A 20,531-nucleotide genomic window follows, 5' to 3' on the forward strand; every position below is an offset into this window, starting at 1 on the left:
GATGGGCCCAATATAAATGCAATATAAATGTTGTTGGCTTTATCTCTGTGTTGTCAACAAGTTAGGCAGACAGTGTGCTTTGAGATTACTGCCAAGACCACTATGGTCAATCCATGAAAGTCATCCTGTATGATTTTGTTACCCATGAGATTACAGAGCCTCTTGTGGTTCAGATTGGGAATTAAATGGAGTCAGTACTTGAAGATGTGTTATTACGCTCTACAGGCTTTGAGATTATTATTCCAATATTCAGCACCCCATTCTACATCACTATTCATTCACTTTAAGGAATGAGAAATAAAGAATCAGGATGGAGTCACCTACACATTCTTCTCATTCTCAGGTGTCAGCCTGGTTCAGTTATAGCATTCTGAGTCAGAATGTTTTTGGCACAAGCCCCACGTCAGGACTTTGAACTCACACAGTCTAGGCTGACACTCGAATGCAGTGCTGGGGGCGTGCTGCATTATCGGAGGTGCTGTCCTTTGGATGAGACAGAATTTACTGCAAACTGTAGTGACTGTGTATTTTGTAGATAAACACATTGCAGCTAATTTGCATACATATATCACTTTCAACATCAGGACAATGCGTCTGCAGGTGATGTCTGTCTGTTAAGGTGGATGTTAAAGAACCCGTAACATTATTTGAAAAGTAGAGAGTTCCTTCTGATGTCATGGCCAACATTCCCCAGATAAAATTGTCTCATCACATTGTCCTGATGTTGAAAATGATGCCATATTGCTGTGTGCAAATTGGCTGGTATGTGTTTATCTACAAAATACGCAGTCAATACACTTTACAGTAAATTCTGTGAAGCACGTTGAGATGTTCTGCTGACATGAAAGTTGTAAGGAATGTAAGGAAGGACTACTGATTCTCTAAATGAACATTTTAATCTATATTCTTTGCTCTTCTAAATCTGGTCTATTGTTCTCTCCCTACTCTCTCTGTTCCAACTAATGATGGCTGAATTTTCACCCATTTTGTCCCTGCTCTTTTCCGACATCTTGCGCTTTCTCTCCCTGCCTTCTAAAGCTTCTTGAAAACCTCCCTCTTCAACCATGTCTTTGGATATCACCCTCAACCTCCTTTGTTTCTCCTTGTTCGGTGACCCTTATTGTCTCTATGAAGCAATTTGCCATGTCAAGCGTATGTCAAAGATGTTATATAAGTGTAAGTTTCAGTAGTTGTTGAAAGAATAGATTGATCGAGTTGGGAAAGAGAAGCCTAGAAAAGGACCTCAGAATGATAGTAGACTCATCACTTTCAACATCAGGACAATGTGATGAGACAATTAAGAAGCAAGCAGAGAACTGTGATACGTAGCCCAAATAATACAGTACACATCACTGGAGTATATTTACCATAGAATGGAACAAAAAAGGCTGCTTAATGAACTTGGTTGTTGATGAAATTCAACCCTTAGAGTAATGAAGATACCTAATTGTATTTCCCTTCATCTATAGCTTGCAAGATAAATTCATCTATGTTTTCTGTGTCGCCCACCCCTGGAATTTGTTAATACACTGAAAGTTATTTTGCAAACAATTTCAATCTAAACATGCCTTGATCCAGTCTTTAAGGGGGTGAAATTTAATCTGGAAGTGAAAAGGTGACCTTCATTCTTATAGCGACATAGCATAATTACCACTTGAGGACACTGGCAGCACTTTACACAAATCATTGTCTAAAATTAAATTAAGATATTCAATCAGAAGCTAGTCAGCATTATTCAAATTTCCACCCAAAAGCCCATTCCACATTTTAATCTGTGCTAACAGTGCAAATAAATATGACATCATACCCTGCTTGTGGTAAAAGCACAAAAGGGAATTGAGAAGGAGGTGATGACAGGCACATTTTTTCCCAGTCTAAGCTCTTCTCAAACACGTTGCCAAGCCTTAAGATACTTTCCTAGGAACAGCCAAATTGCCATCAACATCAAAGAGGATGGACATATCTATAGATAATGATAGCAAAAAAAAACCCAACAAAGTGTGCAATCCTTTGTTGAGCTGCACAGACTTTTTTTGGAAAAGAGTCAATGACTTGAAATGACTTTTTGAAAAAACACAAAAGTAGTTCTCATTGAGCACAAGAACCTACTGTAATCATAGTGATACATCATGAAAGAAGTTTAAAGGTCAGAAAACCGATTGTGAAAACCCTCAAAACTGCATCTGAAGTTGAGATCTCCACTTGAATGTCCCCAGATGTCTTGTATATTTATATTATTCTCGCCTATCATGCAGTCTCCCTGTATCATAATACAGTAGTAGCTGAAAATGCAACATAAATAGAATGCCAATACCTTTGGTTCAAGTCTCCAATATATCTGCAGTGTTCAGCAGTCCATTGTTACACTACATATGCCTCACAAGTCTTTTCAAAAAAATGGTGTTGATAATTGTTAGTCTCCAGGTCCATAGAATGTATGCATTAAATGGTCATATATCACCCTTCTTTTGTTTCCTCACATTTTAAAATGAAGAGTACTTGTAATTCCCTCTGGTTAGCCCAAGCTGCAGATTATTCAAGCAGGTTATCAGCAAATTAGACTCCCAATGTCTTTTTTCCTCCGTCATGCCAGTTTTTCAAATTTAGTTTATATATAGATTGGATCCTTTAGCACAGGAATGCTTACACTTCAGGCAAATTGTAACTGTCTTGACATATGTTGCCTCTAACATAGCAATGTTTACTGAGGGATTTGAGACCATTGCATTATTCATATGGAGGATGCACTGCCCTATGCCTGTGAAAGCACAATTATAATATAAGCTTCATGACCAGGTTGCACACATATGCATCTGTTCAGAACAGTGCACTAATGTAATCCAATGGAAAGTAAGTTCATTGCAAATAAGAAACTGTTGAAAAACATGTGTACCATTCCTGCATTGATACTCTGTGCCATTCTCTTTCCACTGGTCATCCTTAAATTAAGACCTGGGTTGATTGTGACTGAAAGAAAATTCCCAAAAGTTCACTATTTTATGATTTGGCACTTGCTGTTTGTCGAAGCTTAATTAATAATAATAATCCTTGCATTTGACATCTCAAAGTGTTTCATAGAATAGACTGTAAAGTGAATTGACTGTACATATTTGGGGGCGAAATGCGGCAGCCAATTGCGCGCAGCAGTGTTCCATGAACAGTTGTGGATTGAAAATGACCAATTTTTTTTTGAGGGATTATTATCAGGCGTGTAGAGTAAGGAAACCTGCCCAAGGTTTCACCCTGCCAGGAATCGAACTCAGCTCTCTCACTTGCAAAATGAGTGCTCTAACCACTGAGCTACAGGACTCAGTGGACTAATTGCTGTTATTTATCAAATAACATTTTACCATTCTATAAAACTTATGCCATAAAATGATGCTTCTACCGCATAAATGCACTTTTAAACCTATGCACACATCACCCACTCAATGAGTGGGCAATGAATTAATGACAGATGGATATTTTTCATTGGAACAGAGAAAGACTGAGATCCTATATCAATCTTATATCAATGTTGACTTGTTTTTCCCCCCTGAAATCATGCATTAAGGGAAATCTAAGAAAAGACTAGCATTGCTAGCCCAGCAACACATAAAGGGGTTTAGTCTTGTTCATGCCTTCATCACCTCCAGGCTCGACTATGCAAATGCCCTGCTTGTCGGCCTTTCCTTCCACAGGCTGCAGATAATCCAGAACTCTGAAGCCCGTGTCCTCTCCCGCACCAAACTCCGTGACCCATCTCCCCCATTCTCGCCCGACTCCATTGGTTCCTTATCCTTCAGAGGATCCAGTTCAAAATCCTGGTCCTCACCTACAAAATCCTCAATGGTCTCACCCCACCCTATCTCTGTGACCTCCTAACCCCCTACCAACCCACCTGCTCCCTCTGCTCACCCGACTCCGGCCTGCTCCACGTCCCCCGACGCACCCGCCCCACCATTGGCGGGAGAAGCTTCAGCCACTCTGCCCCCAACCTCTGGAACTCCATCCCCCAATCACTCCGCCTCGCCCCATCCAAATCCCGCCTCAAAACCCTCCTCTTCAACCATGCCATTGGTCCCCTCCTTCCCCTCCCCTCCCTTTCTCCCCGACCCTAGCTCGGGTCTGAAATGCTGTACACTGTCCAGTGCCTTGGGACGTCCTCCCGATGTGAAAGACGCTCTACAAATATAATCTTGTCGTTGTTGTTGTCACTAATATAGTAAGAATTAAGCGCTCCGAGATGCCATCTGGCATGAAGGGTGCTATATAAATGCAAGTTGTTGTTGTAAGTTATATCCATATTTAAACGTATGGTGAAAGCATGACCTTGGTGAGGTCCTAAGTAAAAAGTAGTTGTTTCCACACAGCAAGGGATTAAAAATCAGAATGGAAGTCAACTTGTGAGAGCATTATTACAGTCTCCCTTGGTCAAAGAACAAAATAAGAAAATATGGGGAAAATAATAACGAAATAAGGGGGAGGGGGAGAAAGATTATGACATACTGCAATTCACTTAGAAACCAGCAAGCAAAATATTTTTAAAAATGTCAAATTTGTTGACAAAAAATTAATAAATATCAAAATCCATTGGAGTGGAACATTTATTTTATTCCTTGGATCTGGAGTAAGATTTGAACTAGGATGATGAGACGGAATTTTGTTTTTTAATTTTGACTTCTAAGTTAGAGCCTTGAGTGAAATGAGGCGAGCAATCCTCAACTACTATGAAGCTAGACAACAAAATTAAGACAATAATGACAATAATTTACTTTAAATTGTCAGTTTTATTGACAGGCCAGATAGATAATGGGGTGAGAAATTAATTTGCTATCGTTAGAGGCATTCTTTTGAGGCTGGTATAAAGAATTATTGTAGCAAACTCTTTATTCTGCATTGAACCCATGCTAAAGCTACTGGGATGAACGTTATAATGCAGAATGTTTTAATCCAATGATAACACATTGCTAACAAATCAGTTGACAAGGACTGTGAATAACAGGATTGGGTGTGACACTGCTGTATTTGTCACAATGGCTTTTGCCATTGAGCCAAAGCCAGCCATGGTAGATATTGGACTGACTAGTATGCTGGCTCAACTAAACAAAAAAACCTGAGTTAAGTCAACTCTGGTCTATCCCTGTACAATCGTATCCCTGTACAATACAAGCAATCAGTTATTGTGTTCAAACCCAGTTTGTACTATTGATCGAGGCACCACTATCTTTTTCAATTATCTGCTGACTTCAAATATCATGGGTTGGGTTCCATTGCTGTTCATCACAAGGTAGGAATCTCAGGAATGTATCCTCAATTCAACCTAACCCTCCTCAAATTAGTTTGACTGTGATGCAATCTGAATATCAGAATGCTGCTTTTCAGTACTGTTACTGAAATCACAATCAATGAACTTTAGATGATTCAACCAATTACTCATATGGAGTAATGTGGAATTTTGTTTGACTAGATCTAGTGTTATGCTGGTAAACACCACATTGGTTGGATTATTGTGTGAATCAGGTCAGTGAACCAGAAATGTGTATAACACAGTGGCCCTCGGGGACTATAGATTATTGGGAGGGGTGTTCAGATAGATATTCCAAGGAGAGATAAAAGTCAAAAATAGCAATAATAGACATGAGTATAAACGTGGGTACTTCATTCTTTCAAGTTTCAACTTTCACCAAAGTAACCATTAGCAACCATCATCCACAATTATACACCAGAAATCTTTTTTCTCATTGTTCCTGTACAAATACACATACACACTGAACATATTTAGAAAAATGCCACTATATTCAGTCTTTGAATTTAATGCACTACAGGATGTTATATTCTAATGTGAATAGACTGATACCAGAGGGATTTGCCACCAATAGTATAGTATAATGTAGTACAAATCAGGGCTGAGCAGTATGTCACCGCCTTCCATCACCTCCGGAACATCGCCAGACTACGGCACTACCTCACCCCTCACGCTGCTGAAACTCTGGTCCACGCCTTTATCACGTCAAGACTGGACTATGGGAACTCTTTCCTCGCCGGCCTTCCCGGCACCTCCCTCCACAAGCTGCAGGTCATTCAGAACTCTGCAGCTCGTGTACTGTCCCGCACCAGGCTTCGCGACCACATCACTCCCACCCTCACTCGCCTCCACTGGCTCCCCATCCCCCACAGGATCGAATTCAAGATCCTCATCCTCACCTTCAAGGCCATTCACGGCCTTGCTCCCTCCTACCTCTCCAACCTACTATCCCCCTATCTACCTGCCCATACCCTCCGTTCCTCTGGCTCCGGTCTGCTCCACATCCCCCGCCCCAACCGCCCTACCATCGGTGGCTGGGCCTTCAGCCTCTCAGCCCCGAGGCTCTGGAACTCTATCCCCCAGTGCCTTCGCTTCCTCCCTTTCCTCCAAGGCCGGTCTCAAGACCTCTCTTTGACTGTGCCTTCAGCTCCCTTCTCAACTCTCTACCCCCTCCCTTCCCTCCCATCACCCTGACCATTTCCCCCCTCCTCGCTCCCTCCCTTTTCTCCCCCCACCTTGACCATTTCCCCCCAGCTCGGGTCCTGACCCAACTGTCCAGCGCTTTGGGACGTCCTCCCGACGTGAAAGGCGCTCTATAAATGGAATCTTGTTGTATGTGTCAGGAACATATTGGGTTGGAACTTGGTTGATAGCACCTTATGAAGGTGATCTTAGCCACACTTTGATTGGACTGTGTCAATCAAGTCTTGATTGATTCGTTTAACAACAATTTACATTTATATAGCACTTTTCATGTTGGGAGGACGTCCAAAGCTGGGGGAAAAGGGAGGTGACTGTAGGCACAATTGGAGAGCAAAATCTTCAGGAATGATCTGAAGACAGGCAAGGCAATGGGATTGAGGCAGGGAGTTCCAGAATTTTGGGGCAGAGTGCATACCTGTCAAATCTACGGATTTCCCCTGTAGACTACAGGTTTTTAGGTCCATCTGCAAGTCTACTGGGAAAGCTCAACAGTCTACAGGGAGCAGAGATTGCACATTTAAAAATGATGCTCTGTTGATGCCTGCGGCTAAACCAATCGTTATTGAGCTGTGGGCATCCTGTGGGCTGGCAGGAGTTTGATGCAGGGTGGATTTTTAACATGTGAAATGGATTATTACCACGATTAATAATTTCAAGATGAAACAAGAATGTGCATTAAATTACGCATATAGAGTGTTTGACTTTCAGAATGTTATAGGTAAAATCAAATGGTAGTCGGGTACATTTCAGTAAAGAATTCCAGAACATTTTTTATTTAATTATTATCACATTTTTAGTCAGAATAATTGCTTGAAATATATGCTACGGAAAATCTGCTTTTTACTTCTCAGAGCTTTTTTGGGGGTGCAGGGTTGGAGAGGAAGACACTAAGCCAGGTTGAAATTTATGCCACTAAAAATTCCTGCTTTTTTTAACACATGTACAGGTTTTTGTTGAACATCTACTGCTTTTTCCTTCTACAAGGTTGGAAGGTATAACAGTGGCTGGAGGCACTACCACTGTTGGTGGAGTGGAGGGAATGAGGGGCATGCAGAAGGGGATAGGAATAGGACTGGGATTTGAGCAGTTTGGAGAGATGGGGAGAAGCCAGGGCATGAAGTGATTTGTGAGTGTGAGGATCTTAAACAGGCAGCCAGTGGAACCTGGCATGGGTTGTAGTGACAAGGTATGTTTTGAAGGCAAGGAGGATGGGGGAACAAAATAAAGGGATGAAGTTTCAGAGGGGCAGAATAGCTGAAAGTTCATCCACCAACAATTGAGCAGATTTAGTGCAATAATTACATAAGATTAAAATACTACTGATTTCAGTGTTCTGCAAAAATGGCTGAGTTGAAAATGCACAGAGCTCTGAAATCCATTTAAGTGTTGTTAACAGCCACAGATCAATGTTATGCAGAGTGAAAACTATATCAGGCTTCACACTATACATTACTCTCCTGTTGAAAGCAATATTATTTTGCTACTAGCAATGTAAATAAGGCAATGCAGTACAGTGACAAGAATCTTGAAAACAATTTCCCTTCCGAACCAGCGGATTGTGTGGTTAGTCTGTGAAAAAAAAAGTAAAATTTATGAGATTGATTAAAAAAAACAATTTCCAGAAATGTTTGCAGCTGTTAATATAAACAAATAAATCCAAGAATATTTGTTTGCCCAACACATGCAGCAGTAAGATTACAGATTCCCGGCAGGGTAAAACCTTGGGCAAGTTTCCTTACTCCACATTCCTGATAATAATCCTCAAGAAAAAAAATCATAAATTGGTCACTTCAATCCACGACTGTTTGTGGGACACCGCTGCAATTGGCTGCCACGTTTCACCCACAAATACACAGTCAATTCACTTTACAATATATTCTGTGAAGCGCTTTGAGATGTTTAGAAGGCATGGAAAGCGCTATATCAAATGCAAGGATTAGTATTATTATTACATTGATCAAATCCTGTTCAAATCTTCTATTGTCCAATGAAGAGGAGAGGTGATAGAAGAATAGTATGTTTTCCTGTGAATAGGATAATGTTATCCCTCCAAACTTTGATATATAGAATACTTTAATTCAGGGTGGTCAACTGGCGGCCCATGGGCCGCATCCGGCCCGGGGATGATGTCAGCTGGCCCCCGAACCATTTCAAACTTCATTGGTTGACGAGCAAATACAACCAACACACAGGCCCTGAGCCAATCAGGAGACAGTCACCTGAGTTTCAGGCTCTGCCCAGCGATGGGACTGGTCAATTACTGCTTATGTAGCCCGTGGACATTTCTCAAATCCGGCCTCCAGTCTTCAGCAGCCAAAGGTTGGATCACCCTGCTTAATTTATGAAACTTTTGTCCAGGATACTAAACTAACAATTATGCTGGGTCATCGTTTATTAATAGAGGTGAGTTAATTTTTAAATTGATTTTCTCCGAATTGTTCAGCATTCGTTTAATTTTTTTACAGTTAATGGGAGGAGCAACCATTGCAGTCCTGCCAATTGATGTGGGAATTTCACGCAGAAAACCTCTGAACTCTGAAATTGTGTACAAATCATGCAACTGTGAGTACATAATGTGCTACAGGGTGAATTCTTAAGAGTCCAAGTCATTACTTGGCACTAGAATAATTCATATTTGCTGTTTGGCATGTGTGAGCAAAGTGGCTGGCTAGATAGAGGTGGACTGCAATAAGTGATTGTTTTCTGACTATCTTTAACATGGGCACTGAAACATTAAACAATGGCAAAATTTGAACTGATTTTAATCAACTTTACTAGTGTTTTTTTCATTGTTTCCTCTCAATTTGCTCCCATTTATGACCTGATAAATGGACACAATAAAAACGGACTTTATTAGTGCTTTTGCATTCACAGCATTTCCTTAGTTGAATAGATTTAGTATAATTTGATACATATAGTTTAATATATTCAAAATTTCCTGTTTTCTCCATTACAGTATGGTGTCACATTAAGTTGATAGCACTTGTTGCTGAAACACATTTATTCAGATTGTTGAGGGCTCAAGCCTATCATCAGCACTTGAGCTCATAGCTTAAGCAGGCGTTCCATTGCAGTGTTGGGAAGTACTGCACTGTTGAAAGGATGTCCTTCAGTTGAGGCAAGATGAGACATTATACCACAACCCCGCCTGCCTGTTCTGTTGACACTGAAGAGCCTGTGACACTATTCAAAAACATACAGGCGTAATCTTCCTGATGAACTGGTTATATTTCTGAGTTGGTTGTGTGATATTGCTGGTACAAACACTGATGCTACACTTAATCTTTAAACGATTTGTGATGATTCAACGTGGTAAGATGCTGTAAAAAATTCTTTCTTATACCATTATCTGGAAGAGAGCAGGAAGAACAAATTGTCCAAGCCTTTGCCAATATCAGTCTAACCAGCTGCAAAAAAAGTTGTACGAAAATACCCTGTACTTACTTGCCCTTTGCTTTCCGTTCTTTTTCCAAGGGCAAGTCTCCTGCCAATCTAGCAGGTTTAGAAATCACCATGTCAGGAATTGCTGGTACAATTTGATGCACAAATATGTTTCTAAACACAATTCTGTTTTGTCTGGGGTGATACGGTGGCTCTTGGTCTAAGATCAGGGTGCATATCTGCTGTAGAATCCAGTTCCATGCCTGTAACGTGCCAAGGTCCCAATCATGGCACAATGGCAAGAGATGCTCGGAAAAAGATAAAAGATCAGAAACCAGAAGCCATATTTTTAACCTACAATAGTAGAAGGGCCAAGGGTATGTGCAGAACACCAACAATGCTGAAAATAATAGGTGAGATGATGGGATATATTAATTATTGGTTAGGTAATGTCAAACTTTTTTAAAGACTGAAGGCTGTAGGAAAAAGAAAAGATTGAGGGGGTTAAGGAACTGCACAGTCTTGAGGTCCTTGAAGCAAGAACTCCTTAACATAAGTATCGATTTCTAGACTAAAGATGCAGGAGGTGAGGAGCAGAGCCCTTTCTTGAGTTATGTTAGGAGTGAGAGAGATGGTAAGAGATATGTGGAGCAGTATCTATGTTTCGGCAAATTTGGATTTTATAGAGTTAAAAGCTATTATCCCTAAAGCTTTCGTAAGCATGTGTATTTTTATAAATTTTATTTTCCTGACAAGGCTAACTGCATCCAAAGTACCAGTTCAGGCAACACAGCGCTGCGAGACATGCTTTGCTCGATTATCTTTAAAATTATGTTGGTGGAACTGTATTAAATTGATTTACTTTGCCCTTACCCCTCCATATTACTGTGGAACAAACCTCCCACATTTTCACTAACACAAAATATTGGACATGATTTAGTCTTCCTAAACAGCATTAACTCAACAATTGTGGCAACGCTATTTTGTTACTGTGCACTGGGAATAAAATATAACACTATCAGCTAAAGAAAGACCTTGCAACAACAACTTCTTGTCTGCAGTTAAGAGAAAACATAGTATCAACTGGCATAGTTTGGACAAATTAAAACAGAATTTTGTCATTATACATGTCATCACATTTTCACTTCCTTCTCCCGTAACTTGCAAAATACTTGATGATAATGGGCTGCATGATATTTCACAACTGTGTTTCATTCCGTGAATTGCATTATTTTTGCTGGGAACCCTGTTTGCAATGGTACAGGCCAGCAAGCAGGAAGAAGGCAAAATGTCAGCATCCATGTTATAGCTGGGTATCTCCCCAACACAGCTGTACAATACAGAATACTGTGAATGAGAAACTGGTTGGTAATGCACCCAATTGCTAGATCCTGATGTACTCACCCCAGACTTTACTGTCACTGACTGTCTTGCCTCATCAGCAGTTGCCATTCTTTGCTGCTGCTTAGCCTAATAGTTGCTGCACAATAAAAATGCAGCACTTGGGGATTTCATATTTTATTAAAGAGCTTATTAAGAAATCGTATTAATATAATGACAAAGAAAAACCACAACACCACTACAGTATAATTAATAAAGACCATCAGTAATTAATAAAGCATGTGTAGGAGGAGCAAACATAAAGCATTATGTAATTATTTAATGCAAATGATAGTGTGAATGATGTGAATGAAGGCAGAGTAGGAATCGTCTTCATGGTTTCACGATCAAGTCCATACTTGAACCAAGTCTATCAACCAATGCACAATCTAATGATATTTAATGCGAGTGCTCAAACACATTATCTGATGTTCTTTTTGTGGTAAGTGAGGTTACGCCTTCTCACACCCCCATTATTGAAATTAATTGAATTCCACTACATCAAAAGATGCAAGTGTTTTGATCCAGACCTTGACAACAAGACCAACTCGCAAAACCCTATTCTCAGCCTCAATCCACTAAAAGGCTATCCCTCCATTTCCAAACTCCCATTCCTCTCCAAGGGCCTGGAACGAGTCATCAAGTCCCAGCTTCACTCTTTCCTCTCCTGCCATTCCCTCTCTGAACCCCTCCAATCGGGTTTCTGTGCTGCCCACAGCAAGGAAACAGCCCTGGTCAAAATCACTAATGACATTCTGAACATCTGCTTCCTCGTACTCTCTGCTGCCTTCGACACTGTTGACCATTCTATCCTACACCACCTCTCCTCTCAGCTCAACCTTCACGGACCTGTCCTTGCCTGGTTCGAATCCGCTCCCCGATTACCCCAGTCCTTGCCAGACTGCACTGGCTGCCTGTCCCAGAAAGGATCGACTTCAAGATCCTCACCCTTGTCTTCAAATCCCTCCACTCCTCTGCACCCCCCCTACCTCTCTGACCTCCTCTCTCCTCAAAACAGTGCCCGTTGCCTTCGTTCCTCTAGGTGTGGCCTCCTCCTTGTCCCCCGAGTCGTCCATTCCACCCTCGGTGGTCGTGCCTTCAGCCACTACGCCCTGAGGCTCTGGAACTCCCTTCCTCACTCCCTTCACCTCGCCCCCTCTCTTCCTATTTTCAGGTCTCTGAAGACCTTTCTTTATGACTGTGCCTTTGGTCACCTTCCTCCCCTCCCCCTGGCTCGGCCCAGGGATCCGTTACTGTGAAGTGCTCTGAGACGCAGTCCAGCATGGAGGGCGCTATATAAATCCAAGGTGTTGTTGTTGTTATACCTCTCCCACCGTCTCCACTTGGTCACCACTAACGGCATCTCCTGCAGCCCCAGCACCGTCACGGCTCTGTCAGCTTTCAGGGCTCTGTCTTTAGCCCTCTCCTTTTCAATATCTATATGCTCCCCCTTGGTGACATCATCCGCAGACATGGGGTCAACTTCCACATGTATGTGGATGACACCCAACTCTACCTCTCTGCCTCTACCCTCGATTCCAGTACCACTGCTGTCCTCATAGACTACTGTCTGACTTCAAGTCCAAGATGAGAGCTATGTTGAACATTAGCAAGACCAAGGCTCTCCTGATTGGCTCCCACCCTCGCCTCTGCACCACGGCAATGACAACATCAGTAGTCACGGATGCACACTCCACCTCACAAAGCCAGTCGGGAAGCTAGGCATCTTCTTCGACCCTCAACTATCCTTTGTTGCCCACATCCGTGCCATGACCTGCTCTACCTTCCACCACCTCTGCAACATCAAAAGACTCCATCACCGCCTCAACCCTCAGGCCGTTCTAAACTCTCATATATGGCTTTGTTACATCCAGGCTCGACTATGCCAACGCCCTGCTTGTCGGCCTCCCCAATTCCACCCTCCATAAGCTGCAGATCATCCAGAAATCTGCAGCCCGTGACCTCTCCCGCAACAAATTCCGCAACCCTATCACCCCCATCCTCGCCCGACTCCACTGGCTCCCCATCACACAGAAAATACAGTTCAAGATCCTGGTCCTCACTTTCAAAGCCCTCCATGGGCCTTGCTCCCCCCTACCTCTGCGACCTCCTAACCCCCTACCAAACTGCCCACTCCATCTGTTCAGAGTCCTGCTCCATGTCCCTCGCCTGCCCCACCATTGGCGGACGAGCCTTCAGCCACTCTGCCCCCACCCTCTGGAATTCCATCCCACAGTCCCTCCACCTTGCTCCCTCCCTTGCCTTCTTCAAGACTCATCTCAAGAACCTCCTCTTTGACCGTGCCTTCGGCCACCCTGCTTTTGGCCCTGCCCTTCCCAATCCCAAGCTCGGGTCCAAAACACTGATTGTCCAGCGCCTTGGGACGTCCTCCCGACATGAAAGGCACTATATAAATATAATTTTGTTGTTGTTTATGGAACATGGAGAATATAATTATTGAGCTGATGGCAATGCAATGTAGTAATACATTATGCTAATACATTATGACCAATTTACATGAGTAAATCACACGATCAGAGTATATTTGCCTTTATCATTTAAAATCAGAAAATCCTTTTGTGTGAGGGTATGAATCCCTCAATTGTGAGGACCAGCCTGGGTAAGTGACACGAGACTGTCATGTCTCAGTCCTCTCTTGGTACTCATCTGAGACAGATGTTACGATGCGTATGAATAGTCCAGTCACCACCCTGGCTCTGTTGACATCTCCCCTATGAGGTCGGTATCCACCACCCAATATCCACAGAACTAGAGCTAAGGTGATCACCACAGCAGAGAAAGAAATAGACTTGCGGCCCCTACTCTCTTAACACTGTAAGCTGGTGGTTTTTGCTAGGTGCGCTTTGTGCTCACATTTAGTGTATCCTGACAGAAAGAGTATGGCTTCAGCCAGACCTCTGCCGCTTTCTCATCTCAAGCAGGCCGTTTCCATGAGAAAGACAGAAAGAGAGACAGAGACTTTGTTCTTCAGCCTGTGTGTGTTCCGGAGGAGAATGTAATGGTGGCAGACTCATATAGCTCCAGGAGGCAGGATGAACAAAGACATCTTCTTTGATAAGAGGATGTGAAAAGTGACTAAGAAGGCCAGAAGAAATGCAAATGCGGATGTGAAACAAAGAACCAGCATGAACTGGTCAATAGTTTCTGTGAAATCACAACTGGTCAGGGGCTGGCATGAGAATACACTATAAAAGTTTAATAAATCCCAATACATCGAGAGGAGAGCAAGACTATGGGGTCACCATCTCTCTCGAAGGAAGGATTTGATCGCCCTTGAATGCAAACTACACTTCTCAGTTGTATGTCTAGAATAACAGCTTATCGATGTCACTTTGATTGCATTAAAATACTAACATCATTCGGAGGAATGCTGGCCAGCCTCATTGTATTACATTGTGAGGAACTCAAAAACTTACAACAAAATTATATTTGTATAGCGCCTTTCACATCAGGAGGACGTGCCAAGGCGCTGGACAGTCAGTGTTTCGGACCTGAGCTGGTGGTCGGGGAGGGTGGAGGGCACGGGGGGGAAGCAGGGAGATCGAAAGCACGGTCAAAGAGGAGGGTCTTGAGATGGGTCTTGAAGGAGGCAAGGGAGGGGGTGACGAGGAGGGACTGTGGGTTGGAGTTCCAGAGGATGGGTTGTTGGCAGCACCAACAACATTGGAGCTTCAATATTGCTGATCCAATAGTCTTCCAGTAGTCTCATCTTTATGAAACGTGTTGGGTATATTTGTTATACAAGGAAGGAACTCATATTGATAAATTATGTAAACAACAGACTTACTTTATACATTTGTAAATTATAAATTGACTTTTCAAATCAAGTATGTTGCGTTTGCAAGAAAATACATTGTCACGATACTTCATAGTAACTCCTGTGAAGTACTTTCAGACATCCTCCCAATGCAAGGTGCTATATCAAATACAAGAAATAGTATTTATTGTTATACCAAGTTAATTGAGACTATATCTTGTTGGAATAGTACTGGCATCTCCAACAAAGAAGAGTTTAAACGAGGACAATGTGTCAACTGAGCTGCACTCAATTCAGCAGAATTTACAATTTCCATTTATTTTAATATAAATACTATTATAGTATATTACCATTTGTATTGAGCTCTTGTTTGCAGAATGCAATTAGTTAAAAACAGACAAAATGTACACATTTGAATTAATGGAGCAGATGTGAGGAAACAACTGAATAATCATCTCTTTCGTATTTTCCATTGTACCAATGATACAGATGGACTGAGATTGAATGTAAGCAGTGGAACTAACTTTTATTCTAACAGTCTCAGCAGATTTGAACCATGAAAGGCTACAAGTCTCAGCAGAAGCGAAAGGCTAATTTGCTAACACGCTACATCACCCAGTCCTAATTTCAAAGTGTTTGTCATAACTTTTGAGGAGTCAGTGCTCATTCCTCAATCAGAATCAGATCCGCATCCTAAAAGGAACTGGTTGTCAAATTAAGAATTTTCTGCAAAATCTTAAATTTTAAGACAAATTCTTTTACAGGTCAAATTCAGGTGGAATTTTGTGTGGTTGCTTAAACAATGTTGTAGATAGAGTATGGAGAGAAAGCTGACAATCCCCTTCAAACATAATAATAATCCTTGCATTTGATATAGCGCTTTTTACATCTTCCCAACATCTCAAAGTGCTTCACAGAATAGACTGTAAAGTGAACTGACCGTATATTTGTGGGCGAAACGCGGTAGCCATTTACGTATAGCAGTGTCCCACAAACAGTCGTGGATTGAAAGTGACTTAACTTATTATTGTTTTTGTTTTTGGAGGGATTATTATTAGGCGTGTGGAGTAAGGAAACTTGCCCAAGGTTTGGCCCTGCCTGGAATTGAACTCAGGTGTCTCGTTTGCAAGGCGAGTGCTCTAACCACTGAGCTACAGGTCTCCACAACATAATGCGTTCTGAAGGAAGCTTTCAGAAATTGTCTCAGTCCAGTTTTTCCAGATTAAAAGGCAAATGACCAAATTTTGTGATGTTAAGTGCTGGCATGAAGCTCCTTCAAACCAAAGAAAAAGTCAATGCAAGATGTAAATAAATGAATGAAGATTGTAGAGCAGCAATGAAAACGGGGCAGGTGACAAGAAAAAAGTACTTTCAAACTGATAGCATAATCTTGCAGTGTGTAAAGCCAGAACCACACAGAAACGTAAGAACCTGAGGATGTTATTCATCCTGTCTAAACCTGCTGCAGTATTTTATTATAGCTTAGCAGTTCTTTACTATTTTAACAGCACAGGTATTTATCATTGTCCCTTTAAACTCCTCAATCGTTTCTGTATTGATAACATACATACGAGTCTTTGATTTAACACCTAGAAGTCTATTGGCTTCAGTGGCTTCCTTCTGAATGATATTAAATTGCAATTTACCAGATTAATCTCCATTTTCAAAATAGGTGGTTATTGATGAAAATAATCAATGATAGACAGAGTTCTTTCAGGTATGATCCAATATTTTCACAATATGATTCAACAACAATTTACATTTATACAGTAGCCTTCACATCAGGATGTCGCAAAGTGTTTCATACAACTCACTGGGAGCCTGAGCTCGGGAGGGGGCCATGCAGTTTCAAGCTAAAGCTAAGATCACTCAAAAGTTAGCTTTATAATGCTCAAATGAAGTAGAAAGTACAAAAAAATGACGTGAGGTATCTTAGCTACCAATAGGATCACTTTCTAAACATCAAGTCTCCTGCATATTGAGCAAATGAACTCTTTAAGAATATATCACCTATTGGGATTTTGGAGTACATTGGAGAGTACTATCTGTGTACATTAGACTCCCTATACCCAACACTTTTGAGAGAGCTCGAGACAATACAATACTACTGCTACACACCAAACCGTTTCCTGCACTTTGAACCCGCAAACTATTCAGACCAGGCCACCCGTCAACTCCTGAACGTAGCTGGATTGTACAATACCGTACCGCCGCCGCCCTCCACAAGTATCCTGGTTTATTCTTTTCTATTAAGTCTTCCAAATGGTACTTAAAACATGCAAGTGCTTTAAGCATTAAGACATCAAGCCACACAGTTGACCGCGCGCGCAGCCTTCGCCAACCCCCGGCTAACACCCTCCGGGGTCTCCCGAACGAGGTAAGCGAGAGGCGTCCCTCCAGGGGAGAGAGTGTCCACAACAATCTTATCTCGGGGATTTCCACGTGTAGGTGGGTGTGTGGGGGAGTGGTTTGGGGGGGGGAGGGGGAGGGGAGGGGGAGGGGATGCGTGGAATTCTCAGTTGGGTTTGGACACGGGTCAGGATGGTGATGGTGATGGGTTTGGATGGTGATGGGTTTCGGACGCTCGGCCGCGAACGCACAGCTGAACGATGGCGACGCGGTGGCTGACGAGCGTCAGGGCGGCCCTGTCCGGCACCCACGCGGCTGGCGGGAGGGGGCGGGAGGGCCGCGCGCCCTCCGCCTGACCCGGAAACCCGGAAACCCGCCGCCCCCTGACCTGTGACCCGGAAGTACAGGCGTCCGCTCGACGCGAACCCTCTTCCGTAAAATATGAAAACATTGAGAGTCACAGGAACTCGGTGAGTACTGGTGGGGAGAGCGGGGGAGGGAGGGAGGGAGGGAGCGGGCGGGGGGGGGGGGAGAGAGGGGGAGAGGGAGGAGGGGGTGAGGGGGGGGGAGGGGGGGGGGTGAGGGGGGTGGCCGCGCCGCGCCGCGTGCGGCCCCAGAACCCGGCACGAGCCCAACGGTCACTGGCTCAGGGCGGGTGTCAGTGAGAGGGACACAGAGAGACACACAGGGAGGGCGGTGAGCAGCGAGAGTGGGGGATAGGGGGTGGGGGGGAGTGGGGAATGGGAGGAGAGCGGTGGGGGAGTGGGAGGGGGGAGAGAGTGAGGGGGGAGGAATGGGAGGGGGAGAGAGTGAGGGGAGGGGAGTGGGAGGGGGGAGAGAGTGAGGGGAGGGGAGGGGGCGAGTTAGGGGGGAGAGAGTGAGGGGAGGGGGGAGAGTGAGGGGGGAGAGAGTGAGGGGAGGGGGGGAGGGGGGCAGTGTGGGTGCTGTGGGTGGGGGCAGTGTTGTGGATGTTGAGGTGGGGGGGGGGGGTGCAGTTCCCTGGGTGCTGAGGTGCCGGCAGTCCCCTGGATGCTGAGGTGGAGGTAGTGCTGATCGGGGGTGTTGTGGGGGCAGTATGAGTTGTTCAGTATGAACTAAGTCGTGGTGGTCGATGTCCGTCTGCTGATATCCTTCAAGTTCAGTTCTGTTCAGGTCCTTTCTCCATTGGTAACTTGCATTGACATGTCCTCAGGGCTCTGTTCTTGGTTCCCTCCTCTTCAATATCTCTATGCTCCCTCTTGGTGACATCATCCCCTGGCATGCGGTCAACTTCCACACGTATGCGGATGACACTGAACTCTATCTCTCTGCCTCCACCCTTGACTCCAGGACCGCTGCTGTCCTTACAGAATGTCTGTCAGACATCAAGTCCTGAATGAGAGCTCACTGCAGAGCTAACCGAGGCTCGCCTGATTGGCTCCCTCCACAGCTCAGGCACTGTCAGCATCACCATCCATGGATGCAAACTAAGCCAGTCCGGTACATTGGGATCTTGTTTGACCCTCAACTATCCTTTCTACCCTACATCCGTGCCATGACCCGCTCTGCCTTCCCCCACCTCTGGAACATCGCCCGGCTCTACCACTGTCTCACATCACAGGCCGCCGATAACCTCATACACGCATTCATAACATCCAGGTTTGACTATGCAAACTGCTTGCTTGTCAGTCTCCCCAACTCCTCCCTCCATAGGCTGCAGATCATCCAGAACTCTGCAGCCCTTGTCCTCTCTGGCACCAGGCTCCCTGACCCTATCACTCCCATCCTCGCCTGACTCCACTGGCTTCCCATCACACAGAGGGTACAGTTCAAGATCCTGGTCCTCACCTTCAAAGCCATCCATGGCCTTGCTCCCCCCTACGTCTACGACCTCCTAATCTCCTACTAATCTGTCCACTCGCTGCGCTCAGCGGGCTCTGGCCTGCTTCACGTCCCCTAACTCGCCACTCTGCCCTCACCCTGGAGAATTCCATCTGCCAGTCCCTCCACCTCACCCCTCCCTTGCCTTCTTCAAGATCCGTCTGAAGATCCTCTTCGACCATGCCTTTGATCACCCTCCTTCCTTCCCCGCCCCCCCTGCACTCCACCATCCCTAATCCCGTTCCCCAGCTCGGGTCTGATTGTCCAGTGCCTTTGAGAAGTCCTCCCGACATGAAAGGCGCTATACAAATGTAATTTTGTTGTTGTTGTTGTCATTTATCCAAGGCTCTGTCCAGAACTCAAGCCATGTGAGGGTTACAGTTGTAGTTTTATTTCTTTTTGAAAATACTGAGTGCCAGAGTGTATAATAGTCATCTTGTCCAAAGCATTTATCCCTCTCTATACCCTCTGTAGTATGTCAGTAGATGTACGTAATGGAATGGTTTTGTGTGAAAGTGCTTGATATGCAGGTTAATGCACGTGTGCAGTGCTGAGGCAAATTTTTTATTGTTATGTGTGATCTTAAATTAAGCCCCATCTCTTTGTTCGGTTGGACGTTAAACATTCCATAACAGTACAGTAAAACTTGCCTAAGTCTTTCCTGTATAAATCGTATCATCGCCCAAGTTATATATGCACCGAGTCCCATTCAATTTCTTATCAAGACTATCAAAAATTATTAATTTTTAATATTATTACCTCCTAAATCGTAATGCCGCTTCCCTCTCCTCCGTTACTCCCGCATTTCTCGCCTGCATTGAATCGCGGGAAATGCCATCATGACCCATTGACGCATGCGTACTTACCATCCAGCTGCATTAAATTGCGTGAAACGTAGTCTTGATCCGTCAATGCATGCACAGAAGACCTTCATTTCCCGTGAATCATTGCAATTCCAATGCGTATCGTAAGTGCGTTACCACAATCGGTCGAGACGCATTGAATTGCGGGAAATTCAGTCTTACTCCGTCACCACATGTGCAATTACCGGTACATGCACACTTATTATATTGAATTATGCATGTGCAGTATAGATTATGGATTAAATCGGATTTTATATGATTGTTACAGTTTGCCTGCAACTCGGACTTCGCATAAATCATATTAAATGTTATGGTCCTGACTGATATGACTTGGGTGAGTTTTATTGTATTTGAAACAAAGGTATTTCTTCTGGTGTCCTAGACAACAATCTTTCAGTTAAATTGGCTATTTCATTTTATGTTTCATGTT

The 20,531-nt window shown here is 43.7% G+C and overlaps 1 protein-coding gene across 3 annotated transcripts in view; it reads left to right on the forward strand.

The window, feature by feature from the left end:
• Positions 1-17,762: 17,762 nt before the first annotated feature.
• Positions 17,763-20,531, forward strand: part of tent2 (terminal nucleotidyltransferase 2) — a 37,856-nt gene continuing 35,087 nt past the window's right edge. For 2 of the 3 annotated variants that reach the window (XM_007892084.2, XM_007892087.2), the window contains exon 1: positions 17,763-17,848. The gene's annotated coding sequence lies outside the window, so the exon portion shown is untranslated. Of the gene's footprint in view, positions 17,849-20,417; positions 20,436-20,531 lie in introns of those variants that run through there. The other variant, XM_007892085.2, reaches the window with a different exon arrangement.

The sequence above is a fragment of the Callorhinchus milii genome, unplaced genomic scaffold, assembly GCF_018977255.1.
Source record: "Callorhinchus milii isolate IMCB2004 unplaced genomic scaffold, IMCB_Cmil_1.0 Scaffold1, whole genome shotgun sequence".
Lineage (NCBI taxonomy): Eukaryota > Metazoa > Chordata > Chondrichthyes > Chimaeriformes > Callorhinchidae > Callorhinchus > Callorhinchus milii.